General features: G+C 44.2%; 1 long non-coding RNA gene across 1 annotated transcript in view; it reads left to right on the forward strand.

Moving 5' to 3' along the window:
* Positions 1 to 27,954, forward strand: part of LOC144791322 (uncharacterized) — a 240,124-nt gene that overhangs the window by 150,988 nt on the left and 61,182 nt on the right. Inside the window, exon 2 of the long non-coding RNA XR_013602359.1 lies at positions 8,264 to 8,408. This is a non-coding gene — a long non-coding RNA (uncharacterized LOC144791322). The remainder of the gene's footprint in view (positions 1 to 8,263; positions 8,409 to 27,954) is intronic.

Here is a 27,954-nt window from a genome sequence, read left to right on the forward strand (position 1 = left end):
TCATCGAGATCCGGACACAGTACTAGGAGCAAACTTTGGGACCGCTATAATGAAACTAGAGCAGCAAGTCGACCGATGGATTCAATTACCACTATCTCTGGCTGATAGAATGTCCATTGTAAAAATGGTGATCCTGCCCAAATTATTATATTTATATAATAACATCCCCATACCTCTGCCTGCGTCAATATTTAAAAAAATAAAGACACAACTTATATGGGCTAGAAAACAAGCGCGCATTGAACTTTGAGCACTAACATTACCCTATCCGAAAGGGGGATTTGGATTACCAGATTTTCTACTTTACTACCTATGTGCACAAGCGCAATATGCACAATACTGGTATCATCCGGTGCGATATATGGCACATGTAGCCATTGAAGACGGAGATGCACATCCTGCACCACTAAGCAGCATACTGACACATCCACGTACACATGTAACTAGGAGCAAAATCAATACCATACGCTCAACGAATTTAGTAAGGCAATGCATGGGGAAACTCACGAATAAACTACCATTATATGCTCCAGCAATGCCGTTAAGGCAGCACTCGGCTATATCCGTGACTCGAGGAGAAAGGCATGTCCATACTAGAACAAGTCGAAATAGACACAATGGGAAATTTATACAGAGACAGACAGTTCATTGATAACAAAGATCTCAACTACTTCAGTAACCAAACTGTCCTATTCCGATTTACATACCATAGACTAAGAGAGGCGGTTAAAGATTTCTATCCTGACTTTCCCAATGAACCACTGACCCTACTGGGGCTACAAATGGTTATTACAAACTCTAATAACAAGCACCTTGTGTCCAAATTATATAAGCTGCTGCAGGAAGATATAGCAAGGAACACTAGAAAAGCTTGAGAACGATGGAATACATATCTGCATACACCACTAGAGGAGACAGACTGGCAAGACTGCTGTGTGCTGACTAAAATGCTCACCCCTTATGGAATTTAAGTGGGATACACTTTAAATACCTACATCAAACATATCACACTCCGATGAAACTGCAGAAATGCGGTCTGCGAGCTGATGCCCGATACAAGAGATGTGGGGTAGACAACGCTAAAATTAGGACATATTGGGAGGATGTAACTGCAACGCTGGGTAAAATACTCGGAACCACAGTAGAATGTACAATGCAGACTTGTCTATTGGGCCTTATGAAACAGCTGCATTCTGTAAAGAAAAAGCTATGTGCTATAGCACAATTATTAGCAAAAAGAAGAATATCGATGTTCCGGGATAGTAGAACCAGCCTCAGCAGGAAGGCCTGGATATCAGATTTGGTATATTGTAAAGACACACTGCACACATACGAGGGAGAACTCCCGACATGCTCAAAACCAGAGGACTATTGGTCACCCCTAAAGGATTTTTTGCGAAATCACCCAGATGTCCTAACCTCTAACATTGAGTAAAGGTTAAAATACGGATTGTAAGGAATAAATGTATGTAATGTATTGTACTATCTATATCAGAACAAAATGTCAATTATGATGTTGTGACAAGTGACACTACAGCCTGAACTGTATTTCGTTGTATATGTTTTATGAACTGTAATACAAATTTGAAAACTTTAATAAAAAATAAAAAAATAATAGCCTGGGCGTAGTTCGCAGAGTTTTGCTACGCGGAACTCCGCGAAGTTAGAAAAACTCTGCGAAGTTCCACGAGTGGCAGAGTGCAGTGCGAACTGCAGTTTGTGCTGGTATTCCTATTTATTTATTTATTTTTGTGTTTTATAGAGAGGGAACTTGACCCGTGGGGGTATCAGAGCGCTTTACAAGGTATACAGTGGTGAACAAAGCAAAAGTTTAAAGTGCAGAAATATATATAATCAACAGAAAGGATGGCAAGGGGACGGGTGCTGAGAACATAGGGAAAGAGGGGGATACAGGTGTATGGTAACAATCCCCGTTAGAGTCAGTAAAAACAAAGGTCCCACTTATTCTCGGCGGGGAGAATTGGTGATCTGGGGAAGAAGCGATAGTCTTGGATTCATCTGGCACAACGTGGTGGTTGAGGGCTGGCCTTAGATGAGGAATTTACCCATGAGGAAGGTTTTGGCCTCCTTTTTGAAATGTGCTAGAGAAGGGATTCTTCTGATAGCGGGTGGGAAAGAGTTCCACATTCTTGGTGCTGCTCCGGTGAAGGCCCTATTGTAGGTTCTTTTTTTCTGAAAGACGGCAAGTTGGAGTAGGGGGTTTCTAGCGGATCGGGAGTTCCTGCTTCCTCCAGATGGTATGTTACACCTACAACGCAACTTTTACGTAGCATTCCGTTACAACGCAGATTTTACAACGCGGGATCCATTACATCGGATGTCATTACAATGCATGGCATTACATCGCAGATGCTATTACAACGCATACTATTACATCGTAAGTATTGGTAAGTATTTAATTTTTTTTTAATTTCATTTAATATTATTTAATTGATTTAATTATTATTAATTATAAAAAAAAATATTTATTTTTGTTTTTAAATATTATAAATTAAATATATTAATTTAAGTGATTTTTTAAATAAGTATGAGTATAGGAGTATATGTTTTGGGGTACTGAGGTATATGTTTTGGGGTGTTTGGGTATTTATAGGTTTTAGGGCAGGGTTTGGGTTTTGGGGTACAGGGGTGTTTTTAGGTTTTAGGGTAGGGTTTGGGTTTTGGGGTACAGGGGTGTTTTTAGGTTTTAGGGTAGGGTTTGGGTTTTGGGGTACAGGGGTGTTTTTAGGTTTTAGGGCAGGGTTTGGGTTTTGGAGTACAGGGGTGTTTTTAGGTTTTAGGGCAGGGTTTGGGTTTTGGGGTACAGGGGTGCTTTTAGGTTTTAGGGCAGGGTTTGGGTTTTGGGGTACAGGGGTGTTTTTAGGTTTTAGGGTAGGGTTTGGGTTTTGGGGTACAGGGGTGTTTTTAGGTTTTAGGGCAGGGTTTGGGTTTTGGGGTACAGGGGTGTTTTTAGGTTTTAGGGCAGGGTTTGGGTTTTGGGGTACAGGGGTGTTTTTAAGTTTTAGGGCAGGGTTTGGGTTTTGGGGTACAGGGGTGTTTTTAGGTTTTAGGGCAGGGTTTGGGTTTTGGGGTACAGGGGTGTTTTTAGGTTTTAGGGTAGGGTTTGGGTTTTGGGGTACAGGAGTGTTTTTAGGTTTTAGGGCAGGGTTTGGGTTTTGGGGTACAGGGTGTTTTTAGGTTTATGGGTAGGGTTTGGGTTTTGGGGTACAGGGGTGTTTTTAGGTTTTAGGGCAGGGTTTGGGTTTTGGGGTACAGGGGTGTTTTTAGGTTTTAGGGCAGGGTTTGGGTTTTGGGGTACAGGGGTGTTTTTAGGTTTTAGGGTAGGGTTTGGGTTTTGGGGTACAGGGGTGTTTTTAGGTTTTAGGGCAGGGTTTGGGTTTAGGGATAATTAAATTATATTTACCATTTTAAAATTAATTGAAATATATTTAATAAATTAAATTAATTATTTTACATGAATAATTTTTTTTATTAAATTAATTAAATTAAATAAATTAATATTATTAATTTAATTTAATTTCATTATAAAAAATATGTACATTAAACTAATTACTTTTTTTAATTAAATTAAATTAATTAAAAATTTTATTATATTTACATTTATTAAATAGATATTATTTTATTAAATTAAATTAATGACAATTTTTAAATGTCTTTTCATTAAATTATTTAAAAAAAATTATTTACAATAAACTAAATAAAATTTTTAACAAAAAATTCAACTTACCTATACTTACGATGTAATGCCATGCGTTGTAATAGCATCTGCGATGTAATGCCATACATTGTAATGACATCCGTTGTAATGGATCCCGCGTTGTAAAATCTGCGTTGTAACGGAATGCGTTGTAATACAACGCGTTGTACTGACACCAATCCCTCCAGATACCACTAGTTTCTGTGCCAGATAAGCAGGTGTAAAGAGCCTTGTGTGTAATGCATGCCAGTTTCAACTGGATTCTGGCCTCTAGAGGGAGCCAGTTCAGCGATTTCATGTGCAGGGAGATGTGGTCGATTTTCCTGGTGCTTGTGAGTAGTCTTGCGGCCGCGTTGAGACAGGCTTTAAAGGTGCTAAGGAGATCTTGGGTAATCCTGTAAGGGTGGAACAACCATATTCCAGTCTAGAGATGACTAGTGCTTGAACTGCCATTTTTAAGTCAGGAGCATCGATGAAAGGTTTCAGCTTCCAAAGGTAGCTCAGGTGGAATCTAGCTGCTTTAGCCATTGAGGTAATGTGGTCTCGCATGTTCAGGTTACAGTCGAGGATTATGCCCAGGGATTTGGCAGAGTCCACAGCGGTCAGCGGGCAGTTCAGGGCTGTGATGGCCTTGATCCACATCTGAATCTCCGGATTGGCTTTTGAAGGGGAGATTAGGAGAATTTCAGTTTTCTTTGCGTTAAGTTTGAGTTGATTATTGGCTAGCCATTGGACAGTCAGTTTCAGGGTCTCATTCAGGGAGAAGATCTCCTCGAGCAAAGAGATATGAATGTATATTTGGGTATCGGCCACATACATATGGTAGATGTTGGCGGTACGAAGAACTTCGGTGAGTGGCTCTAAGTAAAGACTAAAGAGGGTGATGGACAGGGTTGAACCTTGGGGGACGCCAACCGTGATCGGGGTGGGTGCTGATAGGTTGCCGTTGATGAGGAATCTCTGAGAGCGGTTGTGGAAGAAGGACCTGAACCATTCTAGGACCACAGCTCGGGTAGAAATTCTACCCGAGTGGCACCTCGCGTTTGCAAACTTACCATTCGCGATCGCAAACTTACCGTTCATGATCGCAAGCGGGGAAAAAACTCTATTGCACATCGTGAAGCGGAGTTTTCTGCACTCTGCGAGCTCCGCGGAGTGCAGAAAACTCCGGAAACTCCGTGAACTAAACGAAGTTTACCGTCCAGGCCTACTAAATACATCCGTCTACTATACACTGATATCACCTCTGTGGTTCGAGTTGCCGATTCGACTTTGTGGCCATTCCCCATTGGGAGGGGTACCCGGCAGGGTTGCCCTCTTTCTCCCTACCTTTTCGCACTCACTATGGAGCCACTCATGGCTTGGGTGAGAATGGATGCCCAATTTTATGGCATTGAATGGTCGCAGGAGGTCTCTGACCGTAAAGAGCTGTACACAGACGACGTATTATTTTTCTTAACACACTCGAATAGATCCAGCCCACGCCTGCTCTGGATAATGGAAATCTTTGGCGAAAACTCCGGCCTCTATCTGAATGCCCGCAAATAGTTTCTGTGGCCCCTGCGGGGAGAGGACCGGCTCTGGGTCTGGGTGGTGGCTCCGGATGGTGTATCTGAGGGTGTTATTGTTGGCGTCCCCATCCGTCTCCTGGGACAAGAATCTGCCCCCCCTGTTGAGCCAGGTCAAGGAGTAGGTGTGGTCCTGGTCACATTGGCCATTATCAATCATTGGTAGGTCGGCCATATTTAAAATGTTTTTTTTGCCCCGTCTCCACTACCAACTCCAGGATTACCCCTACCCAATACTACACACATGGTTTAGATGGATGAATGCTGTCCTTAGTCACTTCCTCTGGGGAGGGGCCTCCATGCGGGTAGCACTAAGAAAGTGCTTCCAATCCACTTATTGCGGGGGCTTGCGACTCCAGACGTCCAGGCATACCATGCCGCTTCACACCTCATCCTAAATGATTTGCGGTATGGGGATAGACGTGACCCTGCCTATGCCCTTGAGCGCTGGTTAATGGATACTAAATCACTGCACACAATTCTATATTCAAGCATGTCACTCAAATCGCTGCCACCCGCAACCAGGACGGTCTTTCTGATATGGATATAGGCACTGCACAGGATGGGATGGTGGGCAGGCTGACTAAGGAGACTCCTCTCTGGTGCAAAGAGCTCCTACCATGGCTGTCTGAACTACAAGGCTTTGGGAGCTGGGATGCCATAGGTATTTCAACGGTTGGGGTGGTACTCCATGCCCAGATCCTGAAATCCTTCCAAGAGTTACAGGCTGAATACCACATGCCTCGGTCACAGTTCTACAAATACCTACAATTCCGCCATGCATTCTCCCCCTATATTACACAGCAAGATGATATTTCAAAGTTTAATCCTTTCAAGGCCAAGGTGTTTATGGGAGAAATGAGGGCGCACAAAATTACAGCAATTTATCGCACATTGGTTCCTAATAGTCACACCACACTCAGCAAAACTAGAGATGCCTGGCAGAAAGATGTATGTTCACTTGACGAGGATGACTGGGTTGAGGCTATAGAGTCCCCACGCAGGGCTGCTATTGCCGCGAACTTCGCCTTATACAATTTAAATACCTCCTTCGGGTTTAAGTCAGTTAGGCTGTGACAAGACGGGATGATAGCATCCCCGCAATCCCTGCACTGTGGAACAGTGGAGGGTATTCCCCTTCATACGCTGTGAGAATGCACTGCCTTGTTGAGGTTTTGGAGTGGGGTATTGATCTCTATTGAACACTCTAGACAGCAAATATCCCAATTTGTTAACAAAACCGAATCCCAAGACGCTGTGATCGGAGGAGCAGAGAGGCCGTTTTTTCGAATCCAGAGATTAAAAGGACTAAAACTAGCTGACGAAGCATATCCAGCACGCGGCTACAACGATTTATCAAGCCTTTCCCTGCTTTTGTGAACATATCGGTGGCCCCTCTGACACAGTGTGGAATTAACAGATCGGATAGCAAGACAATATCATTTACAAATATACCCTCATTGATCAATTGGGATATTTGCTGTCTAGAGTGTGGACCAAAAATAGGACACTCCCCTCTAGTCCCTTGCCCGAATCGTATCTCAGAATGAATATCTGAGTAAGAAACTTTTATATATACTGTATGAGAAACTGTCCTGAAGAAGGTTTTAAACCGAAACGCCGCGTCGACTTGTGTTCTCATGAACATTTTTAAAGTATTGTGTAATATTTTTGTGTATTGTGTAATATTTTGATAAATATGATGTATTGGTCAAATGTACAAAAATTTCTTTTAATCTCATAATAGTGTAATAAATTTATGCTCAAATTCTTGGGTTTATTTTGTTGTATTGCTTTAACTTGTCACAAAAATTGTATTTCAAAAATTGACACATCTGTATGCTGTGTTTCAGTCTTGGATGTATATTCCTGAATTATTGTGATTTACATATTTATCTTTACACTGGGTGGTTGTGTCTAATATTCAAACAAAACGCAGTGAGTATTAAATCCTAGGTGACTATCACCACGTTTTTTTTGATCTCTTGACTTCAGGGACATTGTAACTTTCTTAAACTACCAACACAGATAGCAATTAAGCCTGTATCCAAATATTATGATCAGAGATTTTGTACAATAACATATATACGGACATTGCGGCACTGATGTTTTTTTTTCAAATGTTTGTTCGAGTATAATTCAGATCTATGCATATTGTAATCTACAACAACCTTTACCATTGTCATGATACTCAAACAATGTATTACCCTGGTGTCGCCAGGGCTCTTGTGTCTGTCAACAATAAAATTTGTTATGAAAAATAAAATGTGGCAAAGCATGTTGTTGTCCAGTGGAAGGCACTTTGCAAAGGTTAACTGTTCATATATCAGTTGCACATTGCTGTATTTGGGCATTAAACTAGGACTAATAAGGCGAAACCTTTGTCCAGATAGTGTGAACATGATTAAACATGACAAAATATTGAACTGATACTGCCACAATATGTGCCACATAAGTTGCATGTTCAGGCCACATACTTTAGTAAACCCAGCCACATAATTGGATCCTTCCTCACAGCATAATTCCAGTGGTCCTTGGTATAACTATCTTTGTTCTAAAATGAGCTCTCAGGCGCAAGATTTTGGGTATTGCTCCTACTTTAGGACTTTAGAATGTTTGTTTTAGTAATATTTGTTCTTGCTTCAACTCAGTCTTATCTTGATGTTGCTGCTGTGTGCTTTTGTTGTCTGAATCCTTAGTTCAGGGCGTTTCTACTTTCAGCACATGCAGACGGCAGGAGTGGAAACGAATTAAGCATTTAGGTTAGAGTTTGTTATTAATTTGTTTAAGGTTTATATTGTACTACATATTGCACACATGTCACCTCAGAGCGCAAGTGAGAAATGGTAAAGCAATATGAATAACTTATGTGTAGTGAGGGGAATGTTATTTTGATAATTATAGAAATGAATGGCCAAAAGACCAGACAACCACAGGGAGTCGGCCATAGTGTGAAATACTATATTCTTACTTTCAGGTGTGAAATCAGCAAGACCTTCTAAAATCCTCTTCCCACGATCAATGCAACCCTCATCTGACTGTCGAGACTGTGCAACTTCAACACTCAAAGTGCTTGTACCTAAAAAGCCAGCACTGACTGAAGGTGTCCCAATGAGCAGCTGGTAGGTATTTAGATTGGAGACTATTGTTTTAAACCTAAATCACAACTCTGAAATATGAATAATGCAAGGTTGCAAAAAAAGCTGCAAAAAACGCAATAGTGTGCTGAAAAATTTACATTTTAAATTTCCAAATCCATGCCGCAATATCCTGGGGAGGTCTGATTACAGGGATGGATGGTCGTCTGCTGGGGTCAGCAGCTCACCATGTCGCATATCATGTTTAAATAAACTTTTTTTAAAGGCAGTGTTTTTCTTAGAGGAATCGGAGCTTCATTTAACAAAGACAAAAAGAAAAGTGTTTATTAAGTTTGTTAAGGAGTTGGGAGTGGTCCCTTACCACCGCCTACTCCCCAAAAATTTTGTTTCTTACATTCACATTTGCTAATGTGTTACCATCTCAACTCAGGAGTCAGTAACATTTCAATGCTTTGGAACCAGATTTCAATGACAAAACATTGATCAATAACCCTAGCAAATCACTATTTAGAAGTGACGCCCTAAACATACATCTTCCAAATAGTGATTCATTGTGCCTTTTAGACCCATTTTGCAACTTAGTAACCTGTTAATAATCACATAATTTCACTGAGAAGTGCACTCTTCCTTAGTAAGTGAACACCCCCACCCCCAGCTAGATATGTAACCATCCTTGGCCATAACGGACCGATTTGTCACGGATGCTGCCACACAAACCATCATGCATCTGCACTTTAAGTAAGGATTTACCAGAGCCACCTCAATAATATCATCCTTTCTGTGGAGTAAAAAACCTCCTCGCATGTCTTTGTTACGTTTAACAAAATCTAACGCAGAAGGAGGAGTTAATTTTCCCGATTTCCCCACTTACCACAGATCTTTCCTTCTTCGTCAAGCTTTGAGATGGCTCTCTGATTTTTCAATCGACTGTCCTTTGTGGGTTATGCTTGAACGCTCTTTTCTTTCTCCTTTTTCTTTTCAGGAATTTCTCTCCTTTACTCGTAACCCTCCTTCTTTATTTACTCCTATTTTCAAATATACCTGTAAACTTCTAGGTCTCTTTTCTTCCTCTTCTCCTACTGATCTAGCGTCCTTTCTTAAATCTTCTTTATGGAATAACATATCTATTTTAATTAAGGGAAAACTCTTTTACTAGAGATCTTGGAGAAACAAAGGTCTCATCTGGACGTCTCAACTGTTTTCTCAAAATAAGATCTTATCTTTCTCTGAAGCTAGTCAACAATTTCATTTACCTCCTTCTTTCCACTCCAAATATAACTTACTCTCACAAGCCCTTTTAACTGCTTACACTCGAATTCAAACACACAACACCTTCCCTGGATAATGGTTTATATTCTTTTCTACTTTCATCTCCCAAAGCTTCCAATATCTACATTCATATATGATCCTCACCACCTTTTAGACCAAAGACCAAAGATGAACTGTCTTGGGAGGATGACCTTGAGATTGACTGGCTTCCTTATGGAATAAAATATGGTCAAAAATTAGGAGAACATCTAGAACAGCAAATGTTACGCAAACTTTATTCTTTATCTATAATAGGCTTTTGCTTCACAGCTGTACTACAGACACAACATGTCACTATACCTGACACCTGTTAGTCCTGCTCCTCCCCACTTGCTGATTTAAAACGCCTGCTTTTTACTTGCCCCTTCCTACACAATTTTTGGACATCTGGAATCAAATTAATTCTATTTTCCACTCTAACTTCCCTTTCTCTATCACATATATTCTTGGGTAGGCTATCTCCTTTCTGGGAAGACTATACTTCCAACACTAGGATTGTAGACTTATTATTGGCAATCGCCTTTCAACAAATTACAAAAAATTGGAAAGACTTTACAAAGTTATTGTTCCAAGCTTGGTGGTATTCAGTTTGTTATCATCAAAGATTAGATACGGCATGTGTACATCCCATCCATTTAGCCATGAAGCGATCCATTATCTGGTCACCTGTTACATTGTTCTTTGATCATAGTGCTAAACGTTCCTTCTCATTATCTCCTGCTCAACAAGAACTTGCTCGACCTCCATGATATTCCTTATCTTTGACGTCCCTATTTTATATCATGCTATTATATGTTGGTTTAAGCTATGTTGTGACATGGTTTTTATATGTGACTTGATGTTACTTATACATATATTGATATTTTAATGCCTTTCAATCCAACCTAGATAGATTTATATGATACATTTAAAAATGTATGTTTCCCTTTTTAGGTTTTGCCTAGCAAAATGCGTACGAAGTACGCATGTGTTTTTAGGTTTTGCCTAGCAAAATGCGTACGAAGTACGCATGTGCTAGCAAAATCCTTATGTTTCTCTGTGGGGTCGGGTATCCGCCCCCTCCTCGCCCCCTCCTCCCATTGGCTAGCTCCATAAATGGAGGCTAGCCATTGGGAGCCGGATCTGTCCGTCAAGGCCGGACCAGATTCGGGGGCGTTCCCGAGAATTTTTCTCTTTTGGCCACGTCATGCAGCGGTGGGCGGGGCTTTTTTTTGGGCTCGTCGAGGTTTGTTTGGGCCATTTGGCGGCCGAGCGCCGGCCGAGGAAGTCCAGGTGAGTGGTTCCTTTCCCAGGGCTGGTTCCGTGTGCGTGGGTGTCTGCATTTCGCAATCTGTTTCTCATTCCTGTACACCACTCACCCCGAACTTTTGCTGCAAAGAAAGAGGAGCCGATGCAGGGTCTGGGCCCCTTCAGTGCTCAAGAAGTACCCTAGCGCAAACAATCACCCCTGGATTAACACCTAGACTTTGGCTGAGGGCCGGCAGCTTGTCCCGGGTAGGTGGAGCGGTAAAACAGTTACAATACAATGGCCACCCAGACCAGTCCTGCAGCTCTGCGCCTCTCCAGGCACGAGAGACCCTTTAGCACAGCCCGTGACCCGTGCGGGTCAAGGCGCTGCTTTTTTCTGTTTTCTTGTAAAAACATTGTACCCTCCTCCCCCTCAGCTCGGGTCTCCCTGCCTCCGTGTTATCGGTTGCGTGCCCCGAGCAGGCACAGAGGCTGCAGAGGTTCGCCCAGAACGGCCCGAGCCCTTTCCGTCGGCAGCTTCGAGCAGGCATCCGAGAGTGACGAACCATGAAGCTGCAACGGCCCTTGCTAATGACCTGCACCCTCCTCTTGCTCCTGGGTAAGAACTGACCTTCCGTCTTCTTCTCACACAACCGCCGTGTTAACTTCTTACACCCGATCCTATTCAGTCCATGCCCTTCTCATACCTTGCTATTTAGTGATCACATTCTATTTGTAACACTTAATGTAATTTCTCGCGTTTTAACAGCTCTTTCGTCGAACATGTGCTTCTTTCTCCATACCGCACACTTCAGGACTCCACGCAGGGGAATGACATTTGTTACACGTTTGTTGCATAATTGTGCGCAGTATGCGGCAAAAAAATACCCCAAACGCATGAGAACATCACGAACAAGCAGAACATGTTCAGCTGCCTAAAATGCTCGTTGTCCTAGATATGGCTTCCCGTAGACACTGTTTATATTTAAGTAAACATTACCAACACAGCACCAAACCATTGGCTCTCTCTGCGTGGCAATTGCTCTGGACAAAACACGCTTATGGATATGAAAGCGCTCTTAACCAGGCTCACAAGCGCTGAGTATAATGCGGAATGATAGCTGGCAGCAGACGTTCTGCTTTATTTAAGTAATGTTTATCACCCCAGTCACTCTGTACGTGTGCATTTTGATTAATGTTGTTGTCGCAGTGTTTTTAGATGATACCAAGTTAATAACTAGTTTTGTGTTTTGAACTTCAGCGCAGTCTTTCAAAATCGTATCATGTTTTTTGTCACAATTTAGTTGCCCTGTGTGCTTTCACGTGATTTGCGCTACAAGCAAATTTTCTCCTAAAACTTCTAAACGGGAAACGCTTTCCTGTAACGAGACTTGAAATCCTACAACATGTTGAATATTATTATTGACTGGTGTATTCTTTCGCCTTTGTTACATATTTCTCCGTAACAATGCGCTGACAACGTAAGAGGTGGGATACCCACTGTTATTTAAACGGCTAGTTTGCGTTTGAGGAATGTGACTGGACATTTACGCTCTTACTGCCAGAATCGCAAGACCTTAATCTGCTTAATATTGCACTGACCAGTAGTGGTCCAGGCAGGAAGGTCCCTTTGCTATCAGTTAGACATTATTAGTACTGTTCAATGATTTGGGCTTTTCAGTGAACCTTACGATTGTTTAATACATTGTTAGGTTTTGTTGTTATGTTTTTCGCATTGTACAGCACCAACCCCATTGCACCACGTTTTTAGGTTTTGCCTAGCCAATGCGTACGAAGTACGTCCTTGTCTGGCTGTGTGTGTGGGGGGCTCTGTGTGGGTGTGTGTGTGGGGGGCTCTGTGTGGCTGTGTGTGTGGGGGGGTCTGTGTGGGTGTGTGTGTGGGGGGGCTCTGTGTGTTTGGGGGGGCTCTCTGTGGGTGTTTGTGTGTGTCATTTGCGAGAGATAAAGCTAGTGGCATTGTAAATGACAATGCCATTTATTTATGTTAAAAAAAAACCATAAATAAAAATAATGTCAAGAGCAATGCCAATAGCTCTAACTTTAACAAAGGCAAAACCATTGCATTGTAAATGCTTGTTTCTGTTTCCTACCGCCCCATACATTGTTTTGTACTGTATCTATTGTTTTCTTAAATAAACTTACTTTCTGAAATAAAATAAAAAAAAGTAAGGATTTACCAAGGATTTGCACTTTAAATTAACATTTCCCTCAATGCTATCACTTTTTCTTTTCATTTCCTTGATTATTGAGATATATTTTTATCATGATTGTTTATCTTTATCTTCCACTCCATTAAGAGTGCACCTGTTTCTTCCACCCACTGACACATGCAAAGGGATTTGCTTTGGCTCCACCTACAGGTCTCAGCTGATCTGGACCCATTGACACACGTGGAAGCACCTGTCCCACCCCCCACCCCCCACTCCCCCACCACATGGCACGTGATGATTTGTACGCACACGAGGGGAGGAGAAAAGAAGTGCCACGTGGGTTTGGTGTGTTTTAAGCTCCATAGAGCCCTGTCTCCCACAATATGCAGGTCGTAGAGGTCACAGTAGGTACTCTGGCCAGTCTGGAATACTTGCCGAAGTAAGTTAAACATGCTGGCAAGGGTTTGGATCATTCTTTATAATGCCTCTGGGAACAGTTTACCTTGGAGAAATGTTTAAACAATCTTTCTTTTTAAGCCGCAATGTGTGACCACAGGGTCCGCCCACCTCTAAGTTGCTTATGGAGCCCCAATAAGCTCCTTTAGAAGGTATCTGAATGCATTGAATATATCACCTGACTGTAAACTTTATTTGCTAGCCTGCAGTCTGGCATGAGGAATACTCACGTTTTTTTTCATGTGAAATGATATGGTCTAGCATAGCCGTTATGCCAGAGAGTAATACAAATATCTCTATGCATGTTGTGTGTGTTTTTGTTTGTACGGCAGCCAACACATATGCATACATATGTTATCCTAAAGCATTCCATAATATTCACTAGTGGAAAGATGCACTTTGGGTTCTGGAATAATTTGTCAAGAGAATAATGACTGGAAAAACCTATATTATATTATGTTGTATGTGCCTTAGTCATTCTACAGGCACCAGGCCAGTATACCCAGGAATAATGTAAGTCAGTGATTGCATAAATTATGAAGTTCACTCTGCACACTTTATCAGTAATAATCTTTCGAACACCCAGTTGGATAATGTCCGATTGCATAAATTATGAAGTTCACTCTGCACACTTTATCAGTAATAATCTTTCGAACACACCCAGTTGGATAATGTCCGCTTTCGTATCTAATATACATAGGGATCCATCACAGTAAGATCCTGAGGAAAGCCACGAGACCCACTCTGGGCCCAGGTGGCTGAAACGTGCACCACAATCACACAGATGATATCAGGGACCATTAACACCCCCAAGTACATCCCTTAGTTCTTTTAACCTTACCCCGAAACCTTAAAGCACAATAAAAGCAGATTGGGATATCTGAGGTAATTTTAACACACATCTCACAGATCCCACTAATAAGCTTAGAAGTGCTCCTACCATAAGGAGGTTGAGGCCACTCAGCCACATTAGGTGCCTGAGTGCCGCCCTGATGGTGAAGCATGCCACCGGAGAACTATGGTGGGTGACAGTCTCTTAAAAAACCTTAAGGGATTCCAAGTCCGATTAGGTTTTTCTGGGGCAATCCACTTCCGTTATATTTTTGTAGTAGACCAGCCCATTCCCTTTTGATTCTGTTCTGGGACACACGTAGATATCTGCTGTTCGTCTCATTAATCAGTTGACCTTTCATATAATAAAATAATGCTTTTTTCATTGGTTACCTTAACTTACATTTACTTATTATGTAAGGTGTGTGTAATGTATTTATTTACATGAAGTTGAAAGGCTAACAAAATAGTTATAGAATACTTTGCTCTTCTTTAGCCACATCCCTGGCCCTGTCACCTTTGCATTCAGGATCACAGTTACAATATTGTTTTATGCATTATAGCCCCAGGAAGACGTGTGAAGTACTTCTTATGAGATTGTTATTGAGCCTCAACTCCAGCTCAGTCCAGCACAGGTCAGTTGAAGACCTGGTGTGTCCTGGAAGCTGCAGCAACCTAGGCTATGACACACAACTTTTGGAACGAGGTACTAAAAGCATTTTAGACAAATAGGGGTTGAGCACCTGATTCAGATATAATATACACACATATGTGCGTGCACACACACACACCCAAAATCAACATAACATACCTATTATTATGAGAACCGGCCTTGACCGTAATGAAGTGTGCATTTACTATTCTAACTCCACATGTGCTTTGATAGTATGGAATGTTATAAAGCGCACCGAGGCAAATATAACTGCACTTTAATTTTTAAAATACACTCACTCGAAAGTACCTAAACACACTACTATGACCGGTCCTCCTAACGCACCGTTCCTCACAAAGATAGTGTTTGTCTGCTTCTGTCATGGTTTACCCATGCTATATGGACAGACCTGTAGCTCACAGTATGGGTTATACATGCCCACACACACACACACACACAAACACACACAGACACACACACACACACACACACACAAACCTCACAAAACTTTCTAAGTAAAATTCTCATCTACCTCAGCTCCTTCCTGGAAAGTTTCAGAGTGATTTGTCCAGTGGGGGCTGAGAAAAAGGAGGGACACAAAACAAATTTTGCACATGCAATATTCCATAGGAAAATTAAACAGCAATACAGAAAAAGAGCTGAACGAAATTACACAAAATCTGGCAGAAAAATAGATCTTTACTCAGTAAGTGTGCTTTTTGTGATTTGCTGTAAATCTGTTTAATTAAGATCCAAACGTTATAGACACCTTATCATGGCCAATAGATTTAATATACAGGTATAACATTATTTTTCTAATAACTTTGATACGGTTTGACAAATCTTCACAAAAATTTCTAAAAAATGACATCCATCTCAGCTCCTCCTGAAAAGTTTTGCTGTTACCCATCCAGCAGGGGCCAAGAAAGAACAGAGGGGGTAGGGTCTCAAAATACAATGTCCCCATGCATTTTCCATTGGGAATAGCAGACAGCGCTACAGCCAAAATGGTTGAATGGAATTACACCAATGACTCTCCTTGCTGGAACCCATAGGCAGTGCTTAATTTGTGCTTGTGTTTGCCGGTGCTTGGCACTGGCATTTAATTCTTAACACCACCACTTGTTTATGACAGTCCACCACATGGCGTCACTGTCTGTCTATTTTTTAACACAAGACATGAGCACCAGTGCATGGAGGACATTCTTAGTTTATATGACCTTGAATAGTCCAAATGGTCACATTTGTAGGAGTGTGATAACCTTTGGGAGTGCTGGCATCAGAAGTGGGTGGTGCAACCGCCAGTGGCTTCCTGCGAAAATACCATGGGCACTAGCACTTTTTTTCTACAAATTAAACGCTGCCCGTAGGACTGAACTCTTCTCAGCGAACCTGCATAGAAGGCAGAAGTCAAGGTACTATACAAATGCACTGGAACCAACCACTGATGCACATCCAGGAGGAACCTCTGAAAGCATCACCTGTCTTACAGCTGCCAAAGGCCTTCCAGTCTTTCAAACCTAAGCTTCTCCTTTCAAGGGTAGGAGAAATCCCCAGTAGGAGCCTTCTCCTTCTTAGGCTTTCAATAAAAAAGGAATATAGCAGCCTCCTCATAAAAATGCCAAATGCCATTAAAGTGCATGCTCATTGATCGGCTGCACGTCATGCTACTGAAATCTCAGGGACTATCCTCAGTCAGGCCATTGACATCGCGTTTCTTACGGAAACCTGGCTCAAGGCTCACTGCTCATCTATTTTTGACATGCTCTCCCCCCGGTTACTCTATCCTCAGAAAAGATAGGCTTGACAAAATCGGGGGGGGGTTAGGATAGCCATCATTTATAAAGATGAAGTCCCACTTTCACTTGTTAAGAACTCCGATCAAGCCACTTTCGAATACCTGGTAGCTGAACTTAAAGTTCAGGGGGTCCCCTCTATTCGGCTACATAATATTTACCATCCCCCTGGTGACCCTGTGCCCTTTGTAGATGAACTGTCTAACCTACTTTCCCAAGCCTCGATTTCCAACTGCAATAACATCTTCCTCAGACACTTTAATATTCACTGGAACAATAATAACAATCCCTCGGTTATAACCCTCAATGACCTCCTTGACGTTACTGACTAGATCCAACTTTGCCATTCTCCTACACATGACAAAGGAGCTACTCTAGACACCATCATCACTAGCAAAGATTTAGCCTCCCTTTCTCACATTGTCCCCATTGATTGACAGACCATCACCTTATTCTCTTCACGATCAACAGCGTTACTCCTCCCCCTCCCCCCAAAAACACCAACCACAAGAAATTAACTAGACACCTTCACCTTATTCCCCCAGTCGAACTGGAGACTAAACTTAAAGCAAAACTTCAACTTCCTTCTCCCTCACAAAATGCTAACGATCTTACTGAATACTACAACAAAACAATCATTGAGGTCCTTGACCAAATTGCCCCAGCCAATTTAAAATCGCAAAGAAACATCCCAGCCAAAGCCTGGTTTAATGCTGATCTCAACAATGAAAGACGCGCGCTTAGAACAACCGAGCGCACTTGGAGACAACACCCCTTCCCCAAACCTTGCTCTCCTCAGATCCGCTAGAAGTAATTACAAAAAACGCATCCTTAATGAAAAGGCCTCCTTCTTCCACGCTCAACTCGACCGAGCTACGAATAAACCCAGGGAACTATTCAACATTATCAAAAATCAAACAGCTTCTGCCACCCCCAAGTTGATCGCTACCCCCGAAAATTGTGAAGAAATTGCGAATTTCTTTTCTGAGAAAATCACCAAGATTGATCTATTCTTTGCGTTAACTCCCCCTCCTCAGTGCGCCCCACCCCTCCATGTCCTCCCACTCATGCTGCCTTTCTCTCCTACGCCCCCTCCAGTTCCTGCTCTTCTCCTGCTGACGGTCGCCCCCCGGGATCACTTCCTCCCTAGCCCACAGCCCAAAAATAACTCATCTTGGCTTTATTTCAGCCTAGTTACCGAGCGAGAAGTCCTCAACATCATCACTAAGCTCAAACCCTCCTGTCATACCTTGGACCCACTCCCCGCCAACCTCGTTCAAGACTTAAAGCATATCATAACTCCTTATTGGACTACCACCATCAACTCCTCCCTGGCCACATGTTGTGTCCCTGTTTCCCACCAGCTTGGCCAAATCTCACCCATCCTCAAAAATGCTACTGCTGACCCTAACGACCTTAATAATCTACGCCCTATCTCTAATCTACCTCTTCTTTTCAAAGCGCTCAAAAAATGCGTCCTGCTCCAACTGGACAAACACATTGACTCATTCAGCCTTTTGGATTCATTACAGTCAGGCTTCCGAAAGGGTTGTAGCACTGAAACTGCAATGCTCAACATTGTTAATGATATCCATCACTCCCTTGACAAGGGGAGGCTTCCCTTCTCATACTTCTTGACCTCTCTGCTGCCTTCGATACTGTCAACCACTCTGCCTTACTCAATACCCCCAAAGTTCGGTTTGGCTCAATGGTCCTGTTCTCGAATGGTTCACTTCCTTCTTCCAGCACAGAACCCAACAAATCAAAATCAGTAGTCGCCTCTCTAAACCTATGCCTGTCTCCCTGGGTGTTCCCCAGGGGTCTATTGTCTCTCCTTCTCTATTTAACCTCTTCATGGAGCTCCTCACCCTCATTCTGAAGAAAGCAGGTATCAATTACCACCTCTATGCAGACGACACCCAACTTTACTTTAAAATTAAATCGCATGCAGCCATTTTGCACCTCAATGATACCCTGACTAAGATTCAACAATGGTTCCATCATAATCACCTGAAACTCAACCCTAAAAAACTGAAGTCATTCTCTTCGCCCCTAAAAACAACCGGCTCCCCATTCAACACTGGCTCTCTGACCTCAATGCTCTCAATTGCTCCCTGGTCACCTCTAGCTCAGTCAAATTTCTCGGAATAAGCATTGACCAAAACATCAGCCTTTCTCTCCACATAAAGCTCTCTTTTCACCACAACATCTGAAAAAAATCACACCCTTCATCCCTGTTGATGACTTTAAATGTTGTGCAATCATTAGTACTCTCCAGATTAGACTATGGTAACGCTTTGCTCGTAGGTACACCTAAAGTCCACCTAGCCCCAATCAAGTCGGTCCTTAACCTCGCGGCCAGGCTTATCTCCGATTGCAATAGGTGTGATCACATCTCCCCCATCCGTAAAGATCTCCAATGGCTTCCCTTGGATGGCAGATCCATCTACAAGAACGTGTGCATTACGCATAAAGCCTTGCATCCTCAAACCCCACTGTATATCTCTCAAAAACTTCACAAAGTGTGCTGTTCCAGAGGATTGAGGAGCACCAATACCCTCATTCTGGTTCCTCCCTTGGTAAACAAGAAATCTACCCCATCACGCTCTTTCTCCTGTAATGCACCGATCATTTGGAACTCACGCCCCAAAGATCTACGTTGCAACCCCTCATACTTCAGCTTCAAAAAAGATCTCAAACGACACCTTCTCCTCAAATACTGGGGTCCTTAATCCCGTCACCTCACAGGTGTCTCACAACCTGCCCCTTATGGTGCCATGTTGCTCACTGCATTATACTTGACCTGCCTCCCCTGCCTATCTCTCCCACATATACCGCTATCCTCCTTCCATGTGTTCACAAATATTCACCTCATACATCTACATGTTATCTTCTCTCCCTTCTCCCTCCCTGGCTCCACCGTACCCCCATACCTTCTCCCCACTACCCCTGGCCAACCACGCTTGCACAGATATCCAAGTCCTAGTTAGGTAATGAATGTTACTGCTTATTTCTTTGTTTCTGTATTTACTGTTCTTTACATTTTGCTCATATATTTTGCTTTTCCTTTTTGGTTCGAATGTAATATTGTATTGTGCACTCATGTCCTTCTCCTGTAAAGCGCTCTGATACCCTTGGGTCTAGTCAGCGCTATATAAAACTGTTTAAATAAATAAAAATAAATAAGCACATATTTTTTTTATTATTTATGATTTTTGAAATGTATCACAATACATACCGACAATTAAGAAACATAGGGACAATGTGGACAATGCACAATGATCAAAAAATAAATGAATATCATCAAATATCAGGACTACACAAAAAACAAAGGAAAAGGGCCGTACTAAGTAGACATAATAAGGTAGATTCCACTTGTTATCACACAGTTACAATCACAGTGCATCATATGTAAAGGTAACAGTTGTAACTATACTGCTTCTGCATCAGAGGTATCATGTTCAGCAATGGAGCGTAAATACCTTAATAGGGGTTAGTTCCCAAATGTCATTTGGACGGGAGGTTACAGGCAACTCTTCTGCATATAAATTCTCCCTGCAGTATGTCAAATCCTTAAGCCATGAGGAGGAGCCTAGCGACGAACGAAGATAAGCCCTCGGCTCCGATGACCTCCGCCTATTGCTTGAATATCCTGAAATATATCCTGCTTTCGCGCCTCACCCCCGTGCGGGGTAATCTTTGCTGACACTGGCGGTGTGGTCCCGAGAACTTTCCCACCCTGATTGGCGGAGTTGTGTCATGTGAAAGATCTTGGCCTGGAGTCGCCTGTAAGCCGGGACCTCGCTTAATGACCCAGCCGGGTTGCGGTGCATCAGAGGCGGCTGGATACCCCAGACGCGGTCCGGACGATTAACCTGGAGGATTTCCCAGCCCTATGTTGGTGAGGTGCCTGAGGTCCTCTACACACTGCGGGGGTGTGCGTATCCTGAAGGTGGCTGAGAGGTCGGGGGTTCCCTTCCCGGAGGTTGGCCGGCCCGCCGGGTTGGTGCTGCCGACCGAGAGGCCCCGTCACTGCTCTGAGGTGAGCCTTCACTCCCCGCCTGCCCGACCCGCACTTCGGTCCCCCGGGAGAATCGGGTGCTCTGAATTTACATGTCTGGAGCTGACTGTGTGGAGGCGGTGCGGGGTGATAAAGAGCCGTCTTTGAGGACCTTGATGGCCGCCATTAAGGAGCTACGATCCTTCATGGTCTCTACCCTCCAGAAGACGATCGCGGATGCCATCGAAACTGCCCGATCGCGCAGGGACCCCGACCTGCCTGATGCCCCTAAGCTGGCTGTTTTGTCTACGCTATTCCCGGCACCTACGAATTGAGACTCCCTTCATATCGCAACCTCGCAATTGTCGCCTGGAACACAACGTGCTAGTGATCCTATTGTCCCGGAGAGACGCCCACCATTATCGGCGCATCCGTCCACAAACGTGTTTCTGGTTTTCTCTTCTCCTGAGCCTACGGCTAATGCGACCCGGCGGATGCTGCGAACGTTCCTCGATTGTTTTGACTTTGCCCAGAGTTTGAGCTCGACATGGTCGTATTTTGGCTGGAAGACGGCTGGTGTCATGGCGGCTGTGGATCGTGACGGACTGCGGTTCTTGATCGGACTCCTTATGCAGGTTCATAGACTGGCTGGGACTTTTACGGGATGCGTGCTGGTGCAGTTGGCTGTACTCACTGTGAACATTCGAAGGGGTCAAGGGTGAGACTGCTGTAGATCTCGACTTTAGGGGTGCATGAAGATCGGGGGATCCGCCATTTTGTTGTGGTGGGGCGGTATCGGACGCCTTCCCTGGGTTTTATTTTAAATAACTTGCTTATAGAATCGCTAGGCTTAGGACTGGGGCTGTGCGTCACAGGGGGGGGTAAGGGGACCGAGGGCAATTGTGATTTTTCTCCTCCTCCGTCTTTTTTCATTTTCTTCTTTTTTCCTTTTTCTATCTTTATATATTTCCCTTTTCTTGCTATATTTCGGGTTTTTTGACGCTGGGCGACAGGCACGCTGCTAGGGGGGTAGGCCATGGCCATCTGCAGAGGTGCAGGGTGGGGGGAGGATGGGGTATTATTGTTTTTCCGTTTCTTGTTTCTGTGGCCTCTTTTTTCTTCATTGGTTTAACTGGATAGTCTGTTTCTTTTCTCTCTTTTTGGGTTCTGGGATCGGTACAGTAAATTATCTGCTTTTGAATTCTTGACGTTGGACCGTGGGCTTCGCTTATAAGTGTTCTTCGTTATGCCTCCCCGTGTACGGGCAATAGCCGGGTGTGCTTAGGGTTTGATTGCATGTGTATGCTGACTGCCCGCCTCAAAGATGCCGATAGATATGTTGTGTTTGCTTACTCACACGCCCGATTGTTTTCTATGATCTAGATTCTGTGACTGATCCCTCCTTTCTTTCTCGTTTTCTGCTCTTTTTTGTTATTATATTGAAATTCTTTCCTTCTAACGGTCAATATCCTGTTTTAAAACTTTTAAATTAACCTCATTCATCCTGCGCAAGATTTGTGTGTACTGAAACAGTCCTGGTCTCTAATCCTGCTGCCGTGCCTCCGGGATGTTCGGCTGAATAGCTGTGTGCACCCTGTTTCTAAATAAAGGTTTTCAAAAAAAATAAAAAAAAATAAAAATCCTTAAGCCATTGCGCCTCCGTGGGTATATGTTTGCTGTCCCATGCCATCGCCACTCGTCATTTTGCAATGAGCAGCGCCACCCTGGCTAGCCGACCTATAGCACCTTTTAAAAAAGGGAGCAGACCCAACAAGCATACCCGGAACAAGCAGTCCAGGGCAATACCAATAATTCTGGACAGCGTATTGATGACTGCAGCCCAGTACTGCCGCACCTTGTCACAAGACCAGGCTGGATGCCAAAAGTACCTATCCGATTCTCGGAGATCATATCTATGAAGCCACTATGGTGTGTGATAAATTTAATGTAGAAACTTAAAGTGTATGATGCAAAGGTACCCGCTATATGTGAGGGCCCCAGTCAGGGGATGTATGACGTTACAACGCATGCTTTTACCACGCATGCTGTTACAACGCAGTTTTTACAACGCAAACCTTTACAACGCATAGCGCTTTGGGGTGCTGGATAGTGAATAGTTTAATTTACTATTCCAACTCCAGTCCCCATGGACACTAGGGAAGGTGTTGGATAGTAAATTAAATCTATTCCCTATCCTAGAGCGCCCCCCAGCGCAATGCGTTGTAATGGTTTTCGTTGTAAAACCTGCGTTGTAATAGCACTGCGTTGTAAAAGTTTCGTTGTAAAGGATGTTTCCCCCAGTCAGGGCACAGCAATGTTCCTAATCTTCGCTAGAGAGTGGCGGGTCTAAGGTCTCATTCCATTTCTTAAAACTCTTGTCCTCAGGAATTGTTCTATCTGGCCTTGCAGCCCGATACAGTTTAGTGACAAGTTTGTTTCTGGTGGGGTTAACTAGCAAGGTTTGCAAAGCAAGTAATGATGGAGGCTCCAAAGGGAAGGAAGGAAAGTGAGCCTGTGCTGCCCCTCTTAGTTTATGTAACGTAAAAGTGAACAACAAGGTTTTTTGTTGGATATATTCCGTATCCGCTGAGGTAAAAAACGAGCCATTAGGAAATAGATCCTGCATCTTTTCAAGACCCGCCTGAGCCAAAATGCGCATAAGTCCGTCCTCATGCGTTACTATAATATTCGCATGATAAGCAACAGGCAGCAATGGCGAATATTAGGGCAATTTACCGGCTAATCAACCGAGCGCCTGCCATGCCGCAATCGTCGAGTTGATAGTATTTATCTCGTCACGGGGGGTTAGGCGACTGCTATGAGTAAGGATAGAGTGCAGCGGAATGGGATATGCATTACAGTGCTCCACCGCCACATGAGGAATAAAGTCGTGATGTGTAAACCAAAAATGTGCCTAATGCGCCTGTGCAAATAAGTAATATAAATAGAAATCTGGCGCATTAAAGCTCCCATGTTGATAGTCAAGAAGAAGAGTCTGCCAGCCTACTCACGCCTGCTTCCCACTACATACCAAGCGAAGCAACTGTGACCGCAGTGTTCTAAAAAAGTGTTGAGTAAGAGGAATAGGCACATTATTAAATAAATATAAAAATGTGGACAATACCACCAACTTTATCAGCGCCAGTCTGTCCGCAAGAGAAAGTGGAAGGCTGATCTATTTGTCTATCTGGTTCTCCAGCCAGATAATAGCCATACCATAGTTCTCCCGGAAGACAATATCTGGATCCCGATGTACCCAGATCCCCAGATATTTGACCGACTCTGACGCCCACACAAGTGGGAAGTCCAATTCATGTGGTGCCGTGCAGATGGTCAAGGGCAGTACTACTGATTTATTCCAGTTGATAGACAGCCCCGAGAAACGTGCAAACCGAATATATTCTCTCAACACCGATGCTAGATGAGTGCGAGGTTCATGGATAAAAAGCAGCATATCATCTGCATAGAGTGATATGATAAGAGGTCGATGATGTAAATTTATAGCCGCTTGTTTGTGGCATTGCCGAATAAGACAGGCCAGAGGCTCTAGTGACAGGGCAAAAAGCAGCGGGGACAAGCGGCATCCCTGCCGAGTGCCCCTAGTGATGGTAATCGGACCAGAGGTGTGACCCCCTACCCCTATCCTGACCCTCACCCTCGGTTGCATATACAATAATCTGACCCAATTGATAAAAAAGGGAAGAATAAATAACCCCATTCAACTGAATCAAACGCCTTGGCGGCGTCCAGCATGACCGCCACTGCTGGCAATTTAGGAGTGAGAGTACGGAACAACGCAAATAAGCTAAGGAGGTTATAAGACGTAGAACGCTTGGGTATGAAGCCTGACTGATCTGGAAGGACAAGATTTTGCATTAGCGGTTGAAGGCGTGTAGCTAAAATGTTTGCCAGAATTTTAACATCAGTGTTGATTAATGAAAACGGCCTATAGAATCACAATATTCTGGAGATTTATCTTTTTTCAAGAGCGTTATGATTAAGGCCTCACGAAGAGATGGAGGGAGGACACCCGAATCATATGCCTCCGCATACATCTCTAGTAAACAGGGGGCAAGCTCTTCCTTTATAGAATTTGGAGGTAAAGCAGTCTGGGCCCGGGGTCTTCTTTTTAGGAAGAGAGGCAATGGCCACACGTATATCCTCCACTGTATTAGGAAGCCCCAAATATTCCCGCTGCCCCTCCGATAGCCAGGTGACAGCAACCTCCGACAAATATGCTTCCAATCCCACCCGGTCAGTTTCTCCCTGAGATGTATGCAGTGAAATGAAAAATGAAATGAAAACAATATTTAATAAAGCGCACTGCTGCCAAGCGGCTTCCTGGCGCTGGGGGACCTGGGTCAAACTCACAGAGGGGGACACAAGGGAACCTAAGAAGGGAAAGCCAAAGAAAAAAGAAAAGTTTTTAAGGCTTTACGGAAATGGCTGAAAATAGGAATGGAGCGAAGATGAAGTGGGAGACTATTCCAGAACTGGGGAGCCAAGACGGAAAGACGAGTGCCCCCGGATCTGGATTTGCGAAAGCGGGGAATGTGAAGAAGGGAGAGAGAGGAAGACCGGAGGGTGCGACTGGGAACATAGGAAGAAATGAGGGAAGTGATGTAGGCAGGGGCAGAGCGAGAGTGGGCACGAAAGGCAAAGCAAGCTAGTTTGAAAAGGGATCTGAAGCGGATGGGGAGCCAGTGAAGGGATTTCAAAGCCGGGGTAATGTGAGAGGATTTGGGGAGGGAGAGAATGAGACGGGCAGCTTAGTTTTGAATGGCCTGTAAACGTCGGGATTCGTGGGAAGGGATGCCCACGTACAGGCCATTGCCATAGTCGAGGCGAGAGATGACTAAAGCCAGGACTATGGTTTTAAGAGCGTCGGTGGTGAAAAAGCGAGAAATTTTCCGAATAAGACGGAGGGAAAGGAAACATGCAGACACAACAGAGCTGATCTGGCTGTGCATGGTTAAGTCAGAGCTGACTTTAATGCCAAGGGTGCGGACAGAGGAAGAGGGCGTGGGGGGGGCCAAAAGAAGGGGGCCAATGTACGGGAGACCAAGGGTTAGAAGGGCCACCCGTGAGGACAAGTTCCGTCTTATCGGGATTGAGCTTAAGATGGTTGGCGCTCATCCACTCAGAGATAAAGATAAGGGTGGAACTGAACTTGGGGATAGAGTCGGGAGAAGAAGACAGATCAAAGACAAGCTGGAGGTCATCTGCGTAATTATATACAGAGACCCCCAGTTTGAGAAGAGAAGAAACAAGGGGACAGATGTACAGATTAAAGAGGAGAGGGGAAAGAGAGGAGCCCTGAGGAACACCACAGGTGACCGGAAAGGAGGGGGCAGAGAAACCGGAGAGATGAACGGCCTGATGCCTATCCTGAAGAAAGGATGCTAGCCAGGAGAAGGCCGCGCCCCGAATGCCCGCTGCGCAGGCACGGTCGGAAGAATGGAATGGCCGACCGTGTCAAACGCAGCGGACAAGTCGAGAAGCACCAAGGCTTGGGGAAGGTTAACATCTGCCTTGCCCTTGAGTTCATCCAAGACCGCGAGAACCACCGCTTCTGTAGAATGGCCAGGGCGGAAGCCCGCCTGGTGGGAAGCTAAGAGGCCATTGTCCTCGATGTATGAGGAAAGGCAGGAGGTGACGTGGGTCTCTAGGATCTTGCCCAAGTAGGGGAGAAGGGAAATGGGACGGAAATTAGCGGGGAGGGAAGGATCTAGACCAGGTTTTTTTAAGATAGGGAGAACAACAGCAGATTTAAAGGAAGAGGGGACAGCACCGGAGGCCAATGAGGAGTTGAGAAGAGTGAGGGGAGGACCTGGACAATTAGTGAAAAGGGTTTTGAGGATACGCGCAGGAGCGCCGTCCAAAGGAGAACCAGATTTAACTTTAGACAGGTAGTTGTGGAACAAGTCAGAGGAAATAGGGGGGAAAGTGTCGAGGGAGGAGGAAGGGGGAGTGCCAGGGCTGGTGAGGATAGGCTGAGGCACATTAGGAATGTTAGCTTTAATTTTCGCAATCTTGTTGATAAAAAAGTTATTGAGTGAAAGACAGAGGGATTGGGAGGGAACCAAGCCGGGGGAAGAGCGATCAGAAGTGGCAAGATTGCGGACCAAAGAGAAGATTTCGCGGGGTTTATTCACGGAGAGCGATACTCTCTCCGTGAAATAAGAAGTTTTGGCATTAAGGACTGCTTTTTTGTAGTTGGTAAGAAGTTGTCTGTACTGAACGCGCAGAGGAGGGGAATACTGACGTCGCCAGAGGCGTTCCGCCCGCCTGAGATCAAGTTTTAGTGCTTTGAGCTCAGTGGAAAACCATTTGTGCGCATCGTATGGACGAACCGCTTTGATCTTTTTAAGCGGGGCCACACGGTCACACGAAGCAGCAAGCCATGTACTTAAGACTTTGGCCTGGGATTCAAGGGGAAGACAAGTAAGATCAGGAGCGGAAGAAACCAAAGAGAGTGAAAGGGAATCAAGATCGGTTTGGTTCCAGTTACGGGCTAGAAGGTTTTTAGGGGGAGAGGGTTTGTTGACCACACCTAAGTGAACAGAAAAGGAAATAATAGAGTGATCGGACCAGACACAGGGAGAGATGGAGGGAGGTAAGGCAAGGGGACAAGACGACCAGATTTGGTCGAGTATATGGCCGTGCACGTGGGTCGGGGCTGTGACGTGAGAGGTAAGGTTCAGACAGTGAAGAGTGGCAGAGAAGTCTTTGGAAGAAAGATCTTCCTTGGGATCTCCTGGCCAGAAATTAAAATCACCAAGAAGGAGCACGGAGGAGTTGTTGACCACCAGGGTGGCCAGCAACTCCTGGATGGAGGCTACAAAAGAAGGCATCGATTGAGGGGGGCGATAGACAAGAACCACAGTGAGGGGGGAAGGGAGGTTAAGGGAACGGGCCACCAGGTAGTCCACGTTAGAGATAGGGGGGTGAGGAAGGAGCTGAAATTTAAGTGGCGACCGGACAATCATCGCCACCCCCCCGCCGGCCTTGCCATCCAGGCGGTCAGCTCGGAGGGCATAGTAGGTGTCAGGGAGGATGGCTAGAAGATCAGGGAGAGAGTCAGTAGTGAACCAGGTTTCGGTCAGAAATAAAAAGTCTGGAAAATCAG

Source organism: Lissotriton helveticus, chromosome 11 (genome assembly GCF_964261635.1).
Source record: "Lissotriton helveticus chromosome 11, aLisHel1.1, whole genome shotgun sequence".
Taxonomy (NCBI): Eukaryota; Metazoa; Chordata; class Amphibia; order Caudata; family Salamandridae; genus Lissotriton; species Lissotriton helveticus.